The sequence below is a fragment of the Procambarus clarkii genome, chromosome 15 (genome assembly GCF_040958095.1).
Source record: "Procambarus clarkii isolate CNS0578487 chromosome 15, FALCON_Pclarkii_2.0, whole genome shotgun sequence".
NCBI classification, from domain to species: Eukaryota; Metazoa; Arthropoda; class Malacostraca; order Decapoda; family Cambaridae; genus Procambarus; species Procambarus clarkii.
Genome location: NC_091164.1, coordinates 39,574,846 through 39,593,941, shown reverse-complemented (window position 1 = coordinate 39,593,941; position 19,096 = coordinate 39,574,846). Strand labels below are relative to the sequence as shown.

The window sequence follows — 19,096 nt, the reverse complement described above, 5'->3', positions numbered from 1 at the left end:
ATATATATATAAATATATATATATATATAAATATATATATATATATATATATTATATATATATATAAATATATATATATATATATATATATATATATATATATATATATATATATATATATATATATATATATATATATATATATGTCGTACCTAGTAGCCAGAATGCACTTTTCAGCCTACTATGCAAGGCCCGATTTGCCTAATAAGCCAAGTTTTCATTAATTAATATATTTTCTCTATTTTTTTTCTTATGAAATGATAAAGCTATCCATTTCATTATGTATGAGGTCAATTCTTTTTTTATTGGAGTTAAAATTAATATAGATATATGACCGAACCTAACCAACCCTACCTAAACTATCTTTATAGGTTAGGTTAGGTAGCTGAAAATGTTAGGTTAGGTAGTCGAAAAAACATTAATTCATGAAAACTTGGCTTATTAGGCAAATCGGGCCTTGTATAGTAGGCTGAGATGTGCGTTCTGGCTACTAGGTACGACACACACACACACACACACACACATATATATATATATATATATATATATATATATATATATATATATATATATATATATATATATATATATATATATATATATATATATATATATATATATATATATATATATATATATATGTCGTACCTAGTAGCCAGAACTCACTTCTCAGCCTACTATGCAAGGCCCGATTTGCCTAATAAGCCAAGTTTTCATGAATTAATTGTTTTTCGACTACCTAACCTAACCTAACCTAACTTTCTCTACTACCTAACCTAACCTAACCTATAAAGATAGGTTAGGTTAGGTTAGGTAGGGTTGGTTAGGTTCGGTCATATATCTACGTTAATTTTAACTCCAATAAAAAAACATTGACCTCATACATAATGAAATGGGTAGCTTTATCATTTCATAAGAAAAAAATTATAGAAAATATATTAATTCAGGAAAACTTAGCTTATTAGGCAAATTTGGCCTTGCATAGTAGGCTGAGAAGTGCGTTCTGGCTACTAGGTACGACATATATATATATATATATATATATATATATATATATATATATATATATATATATATATATATATATATATATATATATATATATCGGACAATTAGGAAAAAAAAAATAAAAATTTAAATTATTTTACCTTGTACCTAGATCTACCAGGCCTGTTTGGTCTATGTTTCAGTACTTGAGAAATCTGGAAGGTCACATCCTCCTCCTCAACTTGTGGATGTGCGTTGATAGATGATTCTGTAAAATTAAGTTATTTATATAATAATAAATTCAGTATAACAATAATATTCTGTAAAATTAAAAGTAATTTATACATCAATCAGATAAAACTCTCCAGAGATGGTGATACACAACATATAAAGGACAAGTTTCAGAACAAAATATGCATTTAGGAATAAGGTTTTGTACATGTAGGTAGCACATGAGAAAATAAGTGGAAGGTGATCAAGTTTATATTAACATGTTAATGGCTTTGTTAAGGCTTTGCAAGAATGAAAAAATATTAATAATATAATATCACCTACCAATTAATTGTACATCATTTATAAGTCAATTATTTGCATTATTATTATTCAATACTAATGATATAAAAATGCATTTTGTAATCTACTATTTATGCAAGTATTAAGCACAGGATCATGAAATAAACTGCAAAATACTGTAATGGATAAATCAATTAAGTTTACATTTTCCTATAGCTAAGTCAGTCAGTTCTATTAGCAGCAGAGAACAATTATGCCCAACCTCTATTAAATGAAACAATCTTAAGAGCAAGTGATAGAAATATAATCATTTATGCTTGGGAAAATATTATGGAATGGTTCCAAATATGAAAAATATTAAGTTTTTTGGTTAAAATTGTTTAACTTAAAATTTAAATTTTTAAGTGAATTTTAAACTTTAAAAAAATTATTTAATTTTTTGGTTACTTACTTAAAATAACATTATATAGTTCTTGTTTTTGTAGAAATGCCAATTTCTTCTTTTGCCCTTCCAGACTGTATAGTGACCACAGACCGTTTGTTCATATCTTCATTATTCTTCGAACCGTGGTTGCACAATCAGACGCACGTACACTGGTTAAAAGCATCACCTAAAAGCAACAACAAAAATGTAGTACACTGACGAATTTTGAAAATATATATATATATATATATATATATATATATATATATATATATATATATATATATATATATATATATATATATATATATGTATGCCATATACATATATATGCTATGTTGTATGCTACAACTTGGCTGATAATAAAGCCATTCACAACTGCAGGCCTAATAAAAAAAGGAGGTGGCATAGCAATATCTTACAAAGATACCTTCATCTGCAATAGTGTCATTAGTAATAGAGACGACTATTGTGAATATACCTTTGCCAAGTTCTCCAGTAAATCCCTTAAATCCTCCTTGAACAAGAGGGTTTTTACTTGATCGAACCATATTCTTAACCTGCTGCAGGTAATTTTCAAATGGAAATGCTGAACATCTGTCCAAACTACCAAACTCTTTGGCATCAGAGGATATGTGTGTTAGGCAGTGTACATTGTACACTAAAAAATCCTTACCATACAGCTCACGAGCCTTTAACACAAAGTACAGCAAAAGGTCATGTGCATATTGGCTGTAATTTAACTGAATCAATTTAGGTGATACAAGAATAGAAATGGCTACACTCAGAGTCAGGAAATGGTCATACAATTCTTTGGGTAAGATTCCCTTCAGTACAATCTTACCGGTGTAGAGAAGGAGTTGCCTGTATTCAGTCGCTTTCCATCTATCAACCTCTGAAAGACTTTGAGGTTTACCTGTTCTTTTAGGCGTCGCTTTTTGGCCCGTGACATACGCTGCCATCTTGTGTGGTATTCTCTTCTTATTTCTATAATGTGTGCATACATTCTGAAGGAGAAAGGCCAAGTGCTACATTACCAATTACTATTACAAGATTATTAGTAAAGTATTGTACTGCAAAAAGCAAATAAAATGGGGTAAACTAAACTTTGAAAACAAATAATAATTAAAACAGGTAAATTAGTAAAATAACAAAGGCTTAAGCAGACATGACTCTGCTTAAGCCATGTAAAGCAGACAGATAAGATGGCAATATATAAGGGGAAAAAATTAAAAAGCTAGGATATAAAACTAATTGAGATCAAAAGCATAAATTACTAAAGTAGGGGAAAAAATAACAAATGACTTCATAAAAAAATTATCCAATTGCCAACAGCAACTTGGTAGTACGAGTCTAAGTCTAAGAAACAAAAAAAATTTAAATGCTGTTATCTGCAATGAAACAATACATACTATTGCACGTACCGAAACATTGATGAATGTAAAAAATAGAGAACTATTTGCTGAATGTCCCATAAATGGATTTAAACTATTTTACACAGAGAGGGGGGAGAAGCCATATATGTTAGGGAATATTTGAAATGTAGTCTCGAAAAGTACACAACTGTGATAGGAAAATTAGGTCACATGGAGGAGTGGGTCTGTATACTATGGAAGACCTTGTATGCTCGGAGCTCCTTAACATTACAAATGAGGTGGTAGAGGTATTGGGATTAAAAATAGAGAAAATAAATTTAGTGATTATTCTAATATACAAACCGCCAGATGCAACGGCCGAGGAATTCACAGAACAGATAAACAAAATGGAGAACTCGATACCTCATATTATCTTCCTAGGTGACTTCAACTTGCCTAGTCTAAGATGGAGAATAGCAAACAATAATATTATACCAGGAAATTTATCGAGACCTACCCACTCAGCTTCCTGGCAATACGTTAGTAATGAATAAATATGATATATTTACTCATTATAATGTTGGTGCTGAATGTACAACACGAAAAAACATAATTTTAATCTGAAAAAGGATCTTTTTATAAAGAAATTAGACGAAAATAAAGAGCTGGTGACGCCAAATCAAGTCGACGATCCAAGCGTCGGTTAGGTTAAGTTGGGTCAACCTAACCTATTATATTTATTCATTACTAACGTATTGCCAGGAAGCTTTGTGAAGCTTGTGTAGCTTGTGGTAGCTTGTGGTAATTAGACGGACCCTCATTTTAACAGAAACTTGGCTAAGTAAAGACTATACCCAACTCTACAACTTAGCTGGTTATAAAGGCATTCATAATTGCAGGCCTAGTAAAAAAGGAGGTGTTATACCAAAACAGATGCAGAACTAGGAAACAGGATTTCTTCAACAGAAATTTTGAAATTGTTCACAATTTTTGTTACACCAAAGTTGGAGTATGCAGCAGTTGTATGGTGTGCCCATATCTTAGAAAGCATATCAACAAACTGGAAACGGTGCAGAGACATGCCACTAAGTGGCATTAACTAAATGCCATTAAATATGCCAAATATACTACATAAATATACATACTACACATGCACAATAATTGTCCTGGGACCTCTGATATTCATAATATAATATATATATATATATATATATATATATATATGTCGTACCTAGTAGCCAGAACTCACTTCTCAGCCTACTATTCAAGGCCCAATTTGCCTAATAAGCCAAGTTTTCCTGAATTAATATATTTACTATAATTTTTTTCTCATGAAATGATAAAGCAACCCTTTTCTCTATGTATGAGGTCAATTTTTTTTTATTGGAGTTAAAATTAACGTAGATATATGACCGAACCTAACCAACCCTACCTAACCTAACCTAACCTATATTTATAGGTAAGGTTAGGTTAGGTAGCCAAAAAAAGCTAGGTTAGGTTAGGTTAGGTAGGTTAGGTAGACGAAAAAACATTAATTCATGAAAACTTGGCTTATTAGGCAAATCGGGCCTTGAATAGTAGGCTGAGAAGTGCGTTCTGGCTATTAGGTACGACATATATATATATATATATATATATATATATATATATATATATATATATATATATATATATATATGTATATATAGGGCCATCAACACACCTCCAGCTAGGGCCACCAACACACCTCCAGGGCCATCAACACGCCTCCAGGGCCATCAACACAACACCACCATCAACACACCTCCAGCCAGGGCCATCAACACACCTCCAGCCAGGGCCACCAACACACCTCCAGCCAGGGCCACCAACACACCTCCAGCCAGGGCCATCAACACACCTCCAGCCAGGGCCACCAACACACCTCCAGCCAGGGCCACCAACACACCTCCAGCCAGGGCCACCAACACACCTCCAGCCAGGGCCACCAACACACCTCCAGCCAGGGCCACCAACACACCTCCAGCCAGGGCCACCAACACACCTCCAGCCAGGGCCACCAACACACCTCCAGCCAGGGCCATCAACACACCTCCAGCCAGGGCCACCAACACACCTCCAGCCAGGGCCACCAACACACCTCCAGCCAGGGCCACCAACACACCTCCAGCCAGGGCCACCAACACACCTCCAGCCAGGGCCACCAACACACCTCCAGCCAGGGCCACCAACACACCTTCAGGGCCATCAACACACCTCCAGCCAGGGCCACCAACACACCTCCAGCCAGGGCCACCAACACACCTCCAGCCAGGGCCACCAACACACCTTCAGGGCCATCAACACACCTCCAGCCAGGGCCACCAACACACCTCCAGCCAGGGCCACCAACACACCTTCAGGGCCATCAACACACCTCCAGTCAGGGCCATCAACACACCTCCAGCCAGGGCCACCAACACACCTCCAGCCAGGGCCACCAACACACCTTCAGGGCCATCAACACACCTCCAGCCAGGGCCACCAACACACCTCCAGCCAGGGCCACCAACACACCTCCAGCCAGGGCCACCAACACACCATCCAGCCAGGGCCACCAACACACCTTCAGGGCCATCAACACACCTCCAGCCAGGGCCACCAACACACCTCCAGCCAGGGCCATCAACACGCCTCCAGGGCCATCAACACAACACCACCACCAACACACCTCCAGCCAGGGCCACCAACACACCTCCAGCCAGGGCCACCAACACACCATCCAGCCAGGGCCACCAACACACCTTCAGGGCCATCAACACACCTCCAGTCAGGGCCACCAACACACCTCCAGCCAGGGCCACCAACACACCTCCAGCCAGGGCCACCAACACACCATCCAGCCAGGGCCACCAACACACCTTCAGGGCCATCAACACAACACCACCATCAACACACCTCCAGCCAGGGCCATCAACACACCATCCAGCCTACCACCACAAGCTTATAAATATACTACACATGTCTGAGAGCAAATAAAAGAAAACAGTTACCTTAACTATTGAAGATGCAGCAGGAGTTTGTAGATAAGCCAGCAGCCGTCCCTCTCGACACGGTTTTAAAATGGCGGCGACTACCACAACATGCAACGAGCCTAAAGAATGTCCAGCGCTAGCATTATCTAAACGCTATTATATATTATCAAGCAATACGGAAATCTAAAATAAAAAAAATGATACAAATAATTGTATTAAATATTTATTTGCAATTACAATACCTCGGGAATATATTTTTGCGTTAGCAAAACATATTAAGTTCGTATTTAGTTTAACTCATTTAAATTCTTTACAAATAATAACCTGATTTTACCTGATGGCCATTAACATTAATGTTTTATGTTGATACATTTCATGCCCTTATTATTTCAATTTCTTTCTTTATTATGCACCCCATACCCATCCCGTGGGCGGTGGTGTAAAGGATTACAGAGGCACATAATGGGTTCAGGAACTGAACTCTCTAGTTTGTTTAGCTAAGCAAATAACAATTTTTGACGCTAGTTACAAAATTATTAATGTTATATATACATGTACACACTCTCATACATACATGTACATATATATATATATATATATACGTATACATATATACATACACATGCATATTTATAATCACCCACACAAATACACACATCAATAATCTCTGTGTCACTTATTTTATACATGTTCTTGTAGAACATTCTATTGCGAACACATTGGGCGCTGCCCAATAAACTCGCCCCTCGGGGCAAAATTATTTTTTTTTTTTAATCTTGGTGGAACATAAAATGGCCGCCTGTGTTTATGCTGTCGTCAGATGGCGCTGTGACGTCACAGATGAGGGAAGCACGTACTGCGCATTAATGCCTCGATCCCTCGTTATTTATTTATTTTATTTATTTATATATATACAAGAACGTACATTGGGGGGTTAAGAGACAACATATAGAGCTTAAGTTAGAATTATAATCTTGTAAAACCACTAGCTTGCATATATAGAGTTTCGGGCAAGTCCTTAAACTAATCTTTGAGCAAATTCTTAAACAGAGTTTTAGAGAAATAATTAAATGTAAAATTGATAAAAAGTGTTTAACAGGTACATTACAGCTTTACTTTACAAGTACAGATGATTTTAAGTAGGATAATTACAGTAAAATTGTCAAAAAATTGTTTACAGGTACGATGCAAGAATTTTCGACACAAAAGCAGATCAGAACAATACACAATAATGAACAAGGAATCCTAAGTACAATTAGGAAAACATCTCAGGGTTATACATTGGATTACTGAAGCACAATATGAGGATCATTACAAATAGTAATGCAGTAGAATATGCACTCATATTCTATTATTAAGTTAATATTAAGTTCCTTCCTCATGTTAAGTATCTTTGTGGTACTAGGGACATCCAAGGATTATCTTCAAGGCTTCGTTCTGCAAGTTTTCAAGCCCTTTAAGCTTTCTTTCAGTCATCAAGGCAAGCAGAGATGCAACATAATCCACTACCTCCTTTATGAACTGGCGTTACTCTTGCGTTTTTAAGGATATCAGGGAAGGTATGACACTCAAGGGATTTGTTGAACAGCAGAGCTATAGGTGGTGCAAGGGCATATGGGAGGCGCTCTTGTATACAATGGATGGGATTTCACTGATGTTCCCAGCTTTGGTTTTTAGTGAATGTATGATGGACACAACATCTGACGGGCTGACTGGTGAGAGGAGAAGAGAGTTTGGATAGCTGCCTGAGAGATATGTGTTGATATGTGTCTGACTCTGTGGGATTTTACTTGCAAGGTTAGCACCAATCGATGAAAAGAAGCTATTAAATTCATTCGCCATTTCTAAGTCAGATGACAGTGTAAGGCCATCCTTAGAGAGTGTTATCTGGTTGTGGGAGTGTTGTTTAGTTCCCAGGATGTTAGAGATGGTATTCCATGTGCTTTTCATGTTGCCTTTTGCTTCTTTGAATCTAGTCTCATAGTATGAAAGTTTTGCTTTTCTTATGATACTGGTAAGCACTGACGCGTACCTTTTAACTACTTCCATTGGAATTAGGCCACTCCTAAATTTCTTTTCGTATTCATGTTTTTTGTTGATTGATTTAATTATGCCACTTGTGAGCCACGGGTTATTTTTTCTTTTATCAGTTACTTGTTTGGTAAGGAGGGGACAGTGAGTGTTGTAGAGGCTTAGAGTTTTGTAGAGAAAGAGGTTAGTTGATGAGTTTATATCCTGTGAATTATTAAATTCAGATTCCCAGTTAATATTGTGAAGTGCATTAGAGAGATTGCCTAAAGCTGATTCACTATGTAGCCTGAATGAAAGTTTTTTGGTTTCTGGTGGTGATGTGTCAATGTTTGCTATGAGGAAAGTAGGATAGTGGTCAGTTGTTCTGTCATAAATTACCCCAGATGTAAGGGGAGCTGTTATATTAGTCCAAAGGTGATCCAGGGTAGTGGCAGATGTTTGAGTGACTCGGGTGGGCTTGGTGATTGTGGGGATTAGCATACAGGAGTGCATGCTGTTACGGAAATAGTCAACTTGAGGGTTGTTTTCAACATTCAATAAAGAAATTCTGGAGGGCTTCTGTGCAAGGGTTAGGATGAGCTAGCCTAAGCATTTTTATACCAATTTGACAGTTATTTTCAGTAACACGATAAACAACGCTCGGAATATTAAGTTCCTTTCTCATATTAAGTATCTTTGTGGTACGAGGGCACCCAAGGATTATCCTCACGGCTTCGTTCTGCAATTTTTCAAGCCCTCCAAGCTTTCTTTCAGGATGCCTTAAAGTTAGTTTAGTTCATTTATTATGCACCCCATACCCATCTTGTGGGCAGTAGTGGAAAGGGTTGCAGAGGCACATAATGGGCTCAGGGACTGAACCCCACAATTCATTTAGCTAAGCAAGTTACAATCTTGATGAGCTAGTTACAAAATTCAGTATAAGTCGTCACATCAACAATGGGTTCGAGATCGATCACAAGTACAGTTTCTAAATTAAGCAACTGACATATGTGGAGAGCTAGTGTCACAATTGATATGTTTGTCCTGCACACCGCCCCTCATCCAGTGGGCAGCGGTGGATAGGTTACAATCACTTTGTTACTACTTACAGTTAGCAAACTGGGGATATTTGGCTAAAATTTCTGGTACCAGATAATTTTGAATGAAATATTGACACATCGTTGGTACATTGGTTATAAAATTGTCTCTGAATTCACTATCACATAGTGACGGAGGGTGTGCGAATAATTTTGTTGACAGTTAACATTTGGTCAGGTCTACATCGGCAGATAATGAGAATTCCCAGAAATACTTGTAACCGAGTCTAAGCCGAGCAGTAGTAACATCTAGAAGTCTGCTGATTTTATTGGATGAACCATAGATGTGTCGCTCCTCTTGCATAATAGTATTGAACGAAAGTTAATCTCCCCAAACAATTTCGCGTTTTGGGCAAGTTACCCCTCCACTCTCTCCATTTTTTTTTGGACATTCCCTGGTAGTGTGCGGAAATACTGAAAAGTGTATACTCTTTTCAACTTTGTCACCTTAATTCTCGTCCTATGTCTTTCATTTTGGTATCAATGCGTTCGCAACAGAATTCCCAACAGAACTATGTGCATATAATGTCAAAGACAGCAGCGCGCTCCACTCGCCGACAAGATGAATGTAGGCCAAGGGTACCAGAAAAAGAAAGCTGAGCGTGATAATACTGAAAAGTGTATACCCTTTTCAACTTTGTTACCTCAATTCTCATCCTAGGTTTTTCAATTTAGCATCAATGTGTTCGCAATAGAATTCTCTACAGGACTAAAGGCATATAAACTCCAAAAGCCCGGCTTACCATCCGCAACAAACAGAGAAAGCGAGAGCGTGTTACCAGGGAGCGCACAAGAGCGATAAAATGTATACACTCTTTTCATTCTGGTCACCTCAATTGTCATCTTTGGTCTTTCATTTTGGTATCAATGTGTTCGCAATAGAATGTCCAACCGGAATTTATGCATGAAATGTCAAAAACAGCAGCGTGCTCCACCCGCTGACGTGATGAAAGCACGGCGGACCATCCACACAAAACAGAGAAAGTGAGAGAAAGTAACCTGGGAGCACTCTAGTGCAATGTAATGTGAACACACTTTTCACTTTGGTTACCTCAATTCTCGTCATATGTCTTTCATTTTGGTATCAATGTGTTCGCAATTGTATCTGCTGGCATTTTACCCTTTGCTTGGATCTGAAGGGTTTTAGGCTCACCACGATGCAATCTGATAGTACCACACGTGTATATACCTATCTTCAAGCAGCAATTCACTCATTCAAACCGACTTATAATAGTTATCCATATATAAATGGTAATCTTTGTTCTACCTGTTAACCTGTCATATGAAGAAAGATTGTCAAAGCTTATATTACATTCTCTAGAAAAGCAAAGAATTAGGAGTGACATATGGTAGAGGTGCACAATGGGATGAATGGACATAACAAAGGGGACATTAATGGGGTATTAAAAGTAGCAACACAAGACAGAACTCGAAACAAAGTGTAAAAATTTGAAAAATTTAGATTTAGGAAAGAACTGCATGAGTAAATACACTGGGTTTGTACCTTAAGGTTCATGTATGCAATATTACAGAGTTCCAGTTAACTCCCATGCATGCAATTAATTTATGTTATGTTTATGTTTTTTATGTTAAAATGTTTTTGTTGATTTGTTTGTATATTTTCATAAGTAAAGCATGCTTACCGTCTTATTCCAAGTTTTATGATAACTTTACAATGTTTAAAACATAAAGTTCAATATATATTCTGGTTTTCATACAGGAATTATACGTTAATATAACATCATAATAACGTAATGATGTCGTGTAAATAACGTTATACTGACGTCATATAAATGTTATATTTATGTTATAAGAACGTAAATTGGATAGCTTTACAGAAAGTAAACAAAAAAAACTAAATGTTGACTGAAAATTATTTATTCTTAAATATAAAGCATGAAAACATTATAATACCATAGCATTTACTATTATTTTTAAATTTTTACATAAATCTTAAAAAACTGTGTCATAAGAATATATGTTTTTAGTTATATCCTTTGGTTTTAAGAATGTCAGATATACGTATTTATGTCAAAAGTTACAGTATTACCTTTGTGGAACCATTTAAAAACGTCCACAAACGTTCTGTGTTTGCTGGGGACGCTCCTCCCTCACCAAAATGGCGGCTCCCAACGGCTCTCGCTGTTATCTCACACTATACACACGTTATATATAAGTATCTACATTTGTGTTCACCATAGCGAACCACTAAGCTGGTATGGTGAGTGCAGTCAATAAATGGTGGCCACACACAGTCAAAAGACGACGCCACAACCCTCCCTCCCACAGCCTTACTCCTCCCTCCATGGAGCACAGCGCTGAATATCACCACAATCCTGCTATTATCAGAATCCTGGTCAGTTTTATCACAGTCAGGGGGCTTCAGTAATACTATCACTGCTAAATAATAGCAGTATCATTTATATTATGATATTTGTAGGCGATGCTGTGGTCACAAGCTGAACAGCGGTGCTGTGAGCTCGTGCTGCGTGCGCCAGCCTTGGTGGCTTGCTCAATACTGACGCTGTAACACCCAAGAATGTTGGCCTGGATTTTTTTTCTAGGTGGCAAAGCTCCATCAACCGTGAAGAGCTCAGTCCCCCAGGGTACTGTGCTTGCTCCAGTACTTTTTCTCATCCTCATTTCGGACATAGACAAGAACACAACCAATAGCACTGTATCATCCTTTGCAGATGACACTAGGATCTTCATGAGAGTAGGCAACATAGAGGACACGGCGAACCTCCAGTCAGATGTAGATCAGGTCTTTCTATGGGCTACAGAAAATAATATGGTGTTTAACGAAGATAAGTTCCAGCTCATGCGCTATGGAAAAAATGAAAATACAAACACGGAAACCACGTACAAAACTCAGGCAAATCATAACATAGAACGAAAAGGCAATGTAAAGGATCTGGGTGTACTCATGTCGGAAGACCTTACCTTTAAAGAACACAATAAAGTAGCCGTCACAACTGCAAGAAAAATGACAGGTTGGATAACAAGAACTTTTTACACTAGAGATGCTATACCGATGATGATACTTTTCAAAAGGCTTGTGCTCTCTAGAGTGGAGTACTGCTGCACAATGACAGCACCTTTCAAAGCTGGAGAAATTACTGACCTGGAGAGCGTGCAGAGATCCTTTACTGCTAGAATCCACTCAGTAAAACATCTAAACTATTGGGACCGACTAAAGAGCCTAAAACTGTACTCCCTTGAGCGCAGGCGGGAGAGGTCCATAATAATTTACACGTGGAAAATATTAGAGGGGCTGGTCCCAAACCTGCACACAGAAATAACATCACATGAGACCAGAAGACATGGCAGGATGTGCAGAATACCCCCGTTGAAAAACAGAGGTGCAACTGGTACTCTGAGAGAGAACGCTATCAACATCAGAGGTCCGAGACTGTTCAACACGCTTCCACTACACATAAGGGGCATAACTGGCCGACCCCTCAGTGTTCAAGAGAGAACTGGATAAGCACCTCCAAAGGATACCTGATCAACCAGGCTGTGACTCGTACGTCAGGCTGCAAGTAGCCGCGTCCAACAGCCTGGTTGATCAGTCCGGCAACCAGGAGGCCTGGTCGACGACCGGGCCGCGGGGACGCTAAGCCCCGGAAGCACCTCAAGGTAACCTCAAGGTAGGCATCTGGCAACTATCGGTCGTGGCTGTACTATAGCTGCCCCTATCCCAGGCGGGGCATTTAAATTATAGCGCTAGACACGAAATCATATATAAATGATGTGCGCGGTTTCGGTTTTGTCACTGATATCATTTATATATGATATGCGCGGTTTGAGGGTTAAATAAAATAACTTGTAACAGTCAATATGTACATTAAATTTTGAGTATGCCTATAAAATAAGCACAGGTCATGTCAACACGTTGGGCCTGGGTGAGATGGCTGGCACCATGTGCTTCTCCTCTTCCTGGGGTAAAAATGTCGGGCTCGCACGTGAAGGACTTTTGTGATAAATTTGAACAATTTTTACTGTTTGAACTCATTTAATCTGTCAAGATGCCTCAGAGCAGCATTCATGGTATTGAAGGTATAAAACAAAAGAGAAAATATTTGTCAATTGATTAGAAAGTTGACTTGACAGAGAAAGCAGAGCATGGATACTCTGTCACTCGACTCACCCAAGAATTCAACATTGGTAAAGCTACAATTTGTGATATGAAAAAGCAGAAGGATAATATTAAGAAATTTTTTGCTCAAACTGATGCAATAGGCAACAGGAAAAATTGAGGCCTGCTAAGTATACGGATTTGGACTCGTCTGTATTTAAATGGTTTACCCAGCATGGTGCGAAAAGAATTCCTGTTTGAGTTGATTCTATTAGAAATGCAGCTGAAAGACTTGCTGTAAAGTTAAACATCGACAATTTCAAGGCTAGCACTGAATGGGTATGTCGATTTAAAAAGAGGTATGGCATCATTAACAAGAAAATTTGTGGCGAGGCATTAAGTGCAAGTGTTGGAAGTGCTAATGCATATAAGCATAAACTTTCTCAGCACATTATATCTAATAATCTAAGCTGGTTTTAAGTGTACAATGCAGATCTAACAGGCTTTAACTGGAAAACTTCAAACTTCAAAAACTTCAAACTTTAACTTCAAAAAAAAACTTCGGCCTTCAGGCTTGAGAAGAGTATTCCTGGTTGCAAGGTGAAGAAGGAAAGAATTTCAGCATTATTGTGCTGAAATACAGATCGCAGTCACCGAACAAAGTACAGTACGCAATTGTTGAGAAATCTGCCAACCTCAGAGCATTGAAAAACTGCATGAACAGATTACCTGTCATCTACTACAACACAAAAAATGCCTGGTTCACACAGATTATTTTTGAGGATTGGTTCCTGAATCACTTTTGTAAAGAAGTAAAGAAGCAGCAGATCAATATGTGTAGAATTCATCCTGCTGAGGTAAAGGCAATGTTGTTGACTGATAATGCCCCAGCTCACCCCATTGCTAAATTAACATCGCCTGATGGCAAAATAACATGTATGGCTTTACCACAAAATCATACATCTGTAATACAGCCTATGGATTAGGGGTTATCTATGCTCTCAAAGGCTTTATAAAAGAGCTATGAATTCAGATATTGTGGAAATTCTGCTCTCTGAGGAAGACAAGATGCCTAATAAGGATACGAAGGCTAGTAGAACACTAGAAAATTTCAAGAAATATTCAATTAAAGATGCAATTTACAACTAGGCCAAGGAATGGAGCGAGTTGAAGGTCACCACACAAAAGAATGCATGGAATAAAATTCTGAGTCTGGTACCTGGTTAGAATAAAGATGAAGATGACTATGATTTTGACGGCTTTGATGATGCGATTTTTGAGACATTCAGAGATGCAGGTGAGGAAGATTTGCAACTTTCTGATGTGAAAGAGTGGTTAGATAATGATGCTGATGATCCAGGTTATGGTGAATTAACTGATAATGAGATTATCCAGTGTGTTACTGGTAATAATGATGAGGATGTGAAAGAGGAAGATGATAGTGTGTTATCTATTCCATATGCTGCAATATGCACTACACAACTCAACTGGTAGGGTAAGTACAGTACTGTATCATGCAATATCAATTTATTTCATTGCATTACAAATTCTTTGTTATTTAAATTTGTCATAAGGCAAATGTATATCGGTATATGTATTAATATGATTATATTTTTTTTTTGTTGGGGGGGGGGGGGGAAGAGGTTACTGGGGGCCGGACAGATGGAATGAATTCCAGACTGGAACGAATTGGCTATGCCCCATATTGTTCGTTCAAGCGAGGACACACTGTATTACTCATTTAATTTCTACATTTACTGTCTACATTTAATGTAATCTAATTTCATGCATTTCTTTGATAAAGTGTTTACTCGTGTCCTTAATGATCTTGGTTATTTGTAAGTTTTGACCCCATTAACCTTAAATTATAGTATGTTTATATTACTCTATGTTCTGATATGTTCCAAGAAAATGTCATAAGGAGCAGTTCTAAATTACACCTTCTATTTCCATTCTGTAATTAATGTAAATAAACTACTGTACTGTTGCTAGAACTACTGACTCCATAATGTAATAATCTATGCCAGTACTCTGACTATACTCTGTATCTGTAAAGTAAGGCTGTAAAGTACCTGTACACATTTTTTGTCTATTTTACTGTAAATTATTTACTTAAAATTATCTGTTAGTTTAAGGACTTCCCCGAAACTCTATGCGTGCTAATGGCTTTACAAGAATGTAAAATCAACTTCATTTCTATGTTCTTTCTTAACCCCCAATGTACCTTCTTGTATATAAATAAATAAATGCTTGTCATCCTTATGTATCACCTTTGTATTAATTTTTTATTTTCCTTGAACATTCTCATTTTGTTAACTTACTTCTCTTATAGTATTAAGTGTTTTACCCCGTCTCAACATTAATTAAAAAATTTCTATATTACTATTAACTTTGCCCGAAACGCTTTGCATAATAGTGGCTTTATTAGTACAGTATGTGTAACTGCTGTCCCTTCAATTGTACAATACTGTTATTACACATAGAAATCACAATAGCGTAATGCATCAAATTTATTTATTTATTTATTTATATACAAGAAGGTACATTGGGTTTGTGAGAATACATAGCATAGTATTTACAATCTTGTAAAGCCACTAGTACGCGCAGCGTTTTGGGCAGGTCCTTAATCTAACAGATAATTTTAAGTAGGTAAATTCTAGCGGAATTAATAAAATGATAACAGATACATTGCAAGAAAGAAAAAAAATGAGATGAGAGAGATTAGTAGGAATATTAAAGCACATTGGTATATTAAAGTTCAGATTGATTGCATTGACAGCTTGATTGGTAATTTAAACGAAGATTAATAGGCACCATACAGCAAATTGAAAGCACATATAAGAAGACAGCAATGATCACAATGGTAAAGTTGTTTGGACTGGGTACATGAAGATTGGGAGATTGGGTAGCACTAGATGCAGTGCAATTTTAAAGCAACAAGGTAGAAAACTATGAAGATGAAATTGGGTACATTTTAGTTTTCTTTTTGAATGATGCAAAATTTGGACAGCTTTTCAATTCATTAGGGAGTGAGTTCCATAGACTAGGTCCCTTTATTTGCAAAGATTGTTTGCACAGATTAAGTTTGACTCTGGGGATATCAAAGAGATATTTATTTCTGTTGTGGTGATAATGGGTCCTATTACATCTGTCCAGGGAGAGTTTCAGAACATGATTTGCATTTAAGAACAGGGTTTTGTAAATGTAGTTGACACAAGAGAATGTGTGGAGTGAGATTATGTTTAGCATGTTTAGGGAGTTAAACAAGGGGGCTGTGTGTTGTCTGAAAGCAGAATTTGTTATTATTCTGATAGCAGATTTTTGCTGGGTGATGATGGACTTGAGGTGGTTTGCAGTGGTTGAACCCCATGCACAGATACCATAATTAAGATAGGGATAGATTAGTGAATAATATACTGTAGTGAGATGAGAGCAGAGTTAGATACATAGTATCTGATTTTGGAGAGTATACCAACTGTTTTAGAGACTTTCTTAGTTATGTGTTGTATGTAGGTGCTGAAGACGAATCTCTTATCTAGGAATAGGCCAAGAAAATTTCCATCATTTTTATTAGTAATGATAACATTGTCTATCTGAAGCTGAATTGCATTTGTTGATTTGCTTCCAAATAAGATGGAGTAGGTCTTTTCTATGTTAAGTGTTAGTTTGTTGGTTGAAATCCATAAGTGGACTTTTTTTTAGTTCATTATTAACAGCATTATTTAGTGTGTGTGTGTTTTGGGGTTAGAGTACATGAGGGTAGTATCATCAGCAAACAATGTAGGTTTCAGAATGTTGGTGACATCAGGCAGATCATTAATGTATATAAGAGATAGGAGAGATCCCAAGATGCTGCCCAGTGGCACCCCAATGGTTATTGGTAGAGTAAAAGAGGTTATATCATTGATGGCTACACATTGGTGTCTATCACTAAGATAGGATTGGATCTAGTGCAGGGCATGACCTCGGATTCCATAATGATGCAGTTTACATAAGAGGTACTTGTGATTAACAGTATCAAAGGCCTTTCTCAGGTCAATGAAAAGTCCAATCGGAAACTCATTTTTGTCAAGGGCTGAGTAAATTATATCAAGGAGCCTAATAATTGCGTCGTTAGTACTCTTTTGGGAGCAGAAGCCAAATTGGCAGGGGCCGAATATGTCAAATTTTACGAGGTAGGAGTACAGCTGTTTGTAGATAAATTTTTCAAATATTTTTGATAGTACAGGTAGGTTTGATATGAACAAATTTGAAATGAATTTGTTTGTTTGTTTGTTTCATTTTAAGTTTGAAATGAACAAATCCACAAGAGCCATGACGAGGGTTCGAATCTACGTCCGAGAGTGTGTAATGAAGTAAGGGCGAAGAGGTAGAACAGCTTATTGACAGAGCTCAGGTGCATGGGGGAATTGTGTAAAAACCTAGTTTGTGTCTCGGAGAGACTGCTGGATCCGTGGTAAGTCAAGTTGACTTCTCGGTTGCAATTCTTATCCATGTCGATTAACCACCATGCTGCGCCGAGTTTACTGTGAAATTCCCCGTGCGCATGAAATAAAGTGTTCACTAAAAAAACTTTTTTCTTCGTAAAATGATAAATTTCCTTCCCTGAACATGTCTATGTAAAAATAAATACCAAATTCCACTTACTTTGGCTCTGGAGACGTGGACAAGGTGCGTTGTGATGTCATCAGGGGCTGGTCGCCCATGCATGACACGACCAGACACGGTCACACGGGCCATTCAAGCACCAGATGTTGGCACAAAGTATATTTTCAATTATCCGTTTAATGTATTTCCAATGCGGTTTTATTTGTTTGTTTTTTTATCGTATATGAAGCATATTTGTATCCTTTACAATATGTATACAGTATAACGTTCATAATGTTCCATGAAACTGTGATACATGTGTCAGCAATGTGTCCACAATAAATGTTTATTGTCACAATATTACTTGTTAAAAATTCACTAAAATTACAATATATACAGTTTCACACACTATTTACACAGTAACACACTGTATTACACACTCAGTACTTCGGAAGTGAGTAATAATCAATGAACTAGTCCAGGGTACACAGTGCGACTTTGCTTTCATTGCACCGGGTATAGATAGAATTTCGCTTCCTGTTTACAATACAATACAATACAATTTTATTTAGGTAAGGTACATACATACAATAAATATTTACAAGGATTGTTTAACTTATAGGTATAGCTAGTACATACAATGCCTAAAGCCACTATTACGCAAAGCGTTTCGGGCATGATAAACTTAAATGACAAGCTTAATACTAATTGAGCATAATGAGTAGAATGAAAACAAGAAATGAAAACATAGATGAAAAAGCAGCACAAATACAATTATGTCGACAAACAGCGCTCTTTAAAGAAAAAAAACAGACATTGGTTGACAATAGAAGGGTAAGGTAGGTTACAGGGAATTTATTAGGTATAGCTTCGCTTTTAACTTAAACTGGTTGAGAGAGGTACAGTCTTTAACATGGTTGGGAAGGTCATTCCACATTCTGGGCCCCTTGATTTGTAGAGCATTTCTAGTTTGATTAAGTCGTACTCTAGGAATATCAAAACTGTATTTATTTCTGGTGTGATGCTCATGGGTTCTGATACAACCTTCTATG

At 37.2% G+C, this 19,096-nt stretch overlaps 2 long non-coding RNA genes across 2 annotated transcripts in view; both read right to left on the bottom strand.

Annotated features, from left to right (window-relative positions):
- The window catches only part of LOC138365135 (uncharacterized), a 4,875-nt gene extending 2,717 nt beyond the window's left edge, over positions 1-2,158 (bottom strand). Inside the window, exons 1-2 of the long non-coding RNA XR_011228681.1 lie at positions 1,952-2,158; positions 1,149-1,255 (exon numbers count right to left, since the gene is read on the bottom strand). This is a non-coding gene — a long non-coding RNA (uncharacterized lncRNA). The remainder of the gene's footprint in view (positions 1-1,148; positions 1,256-1,951) is intronic.
- The window catches only part of LOC138365136 (uncharacterized), a 358,830-nt gene that overhangs the window by 15,273 nt on the left and 324,461 nt on the right, over positions 1-19,096 (bottom strand). The gene's annotated exons all lie outside the window — the stretch shown is intronic.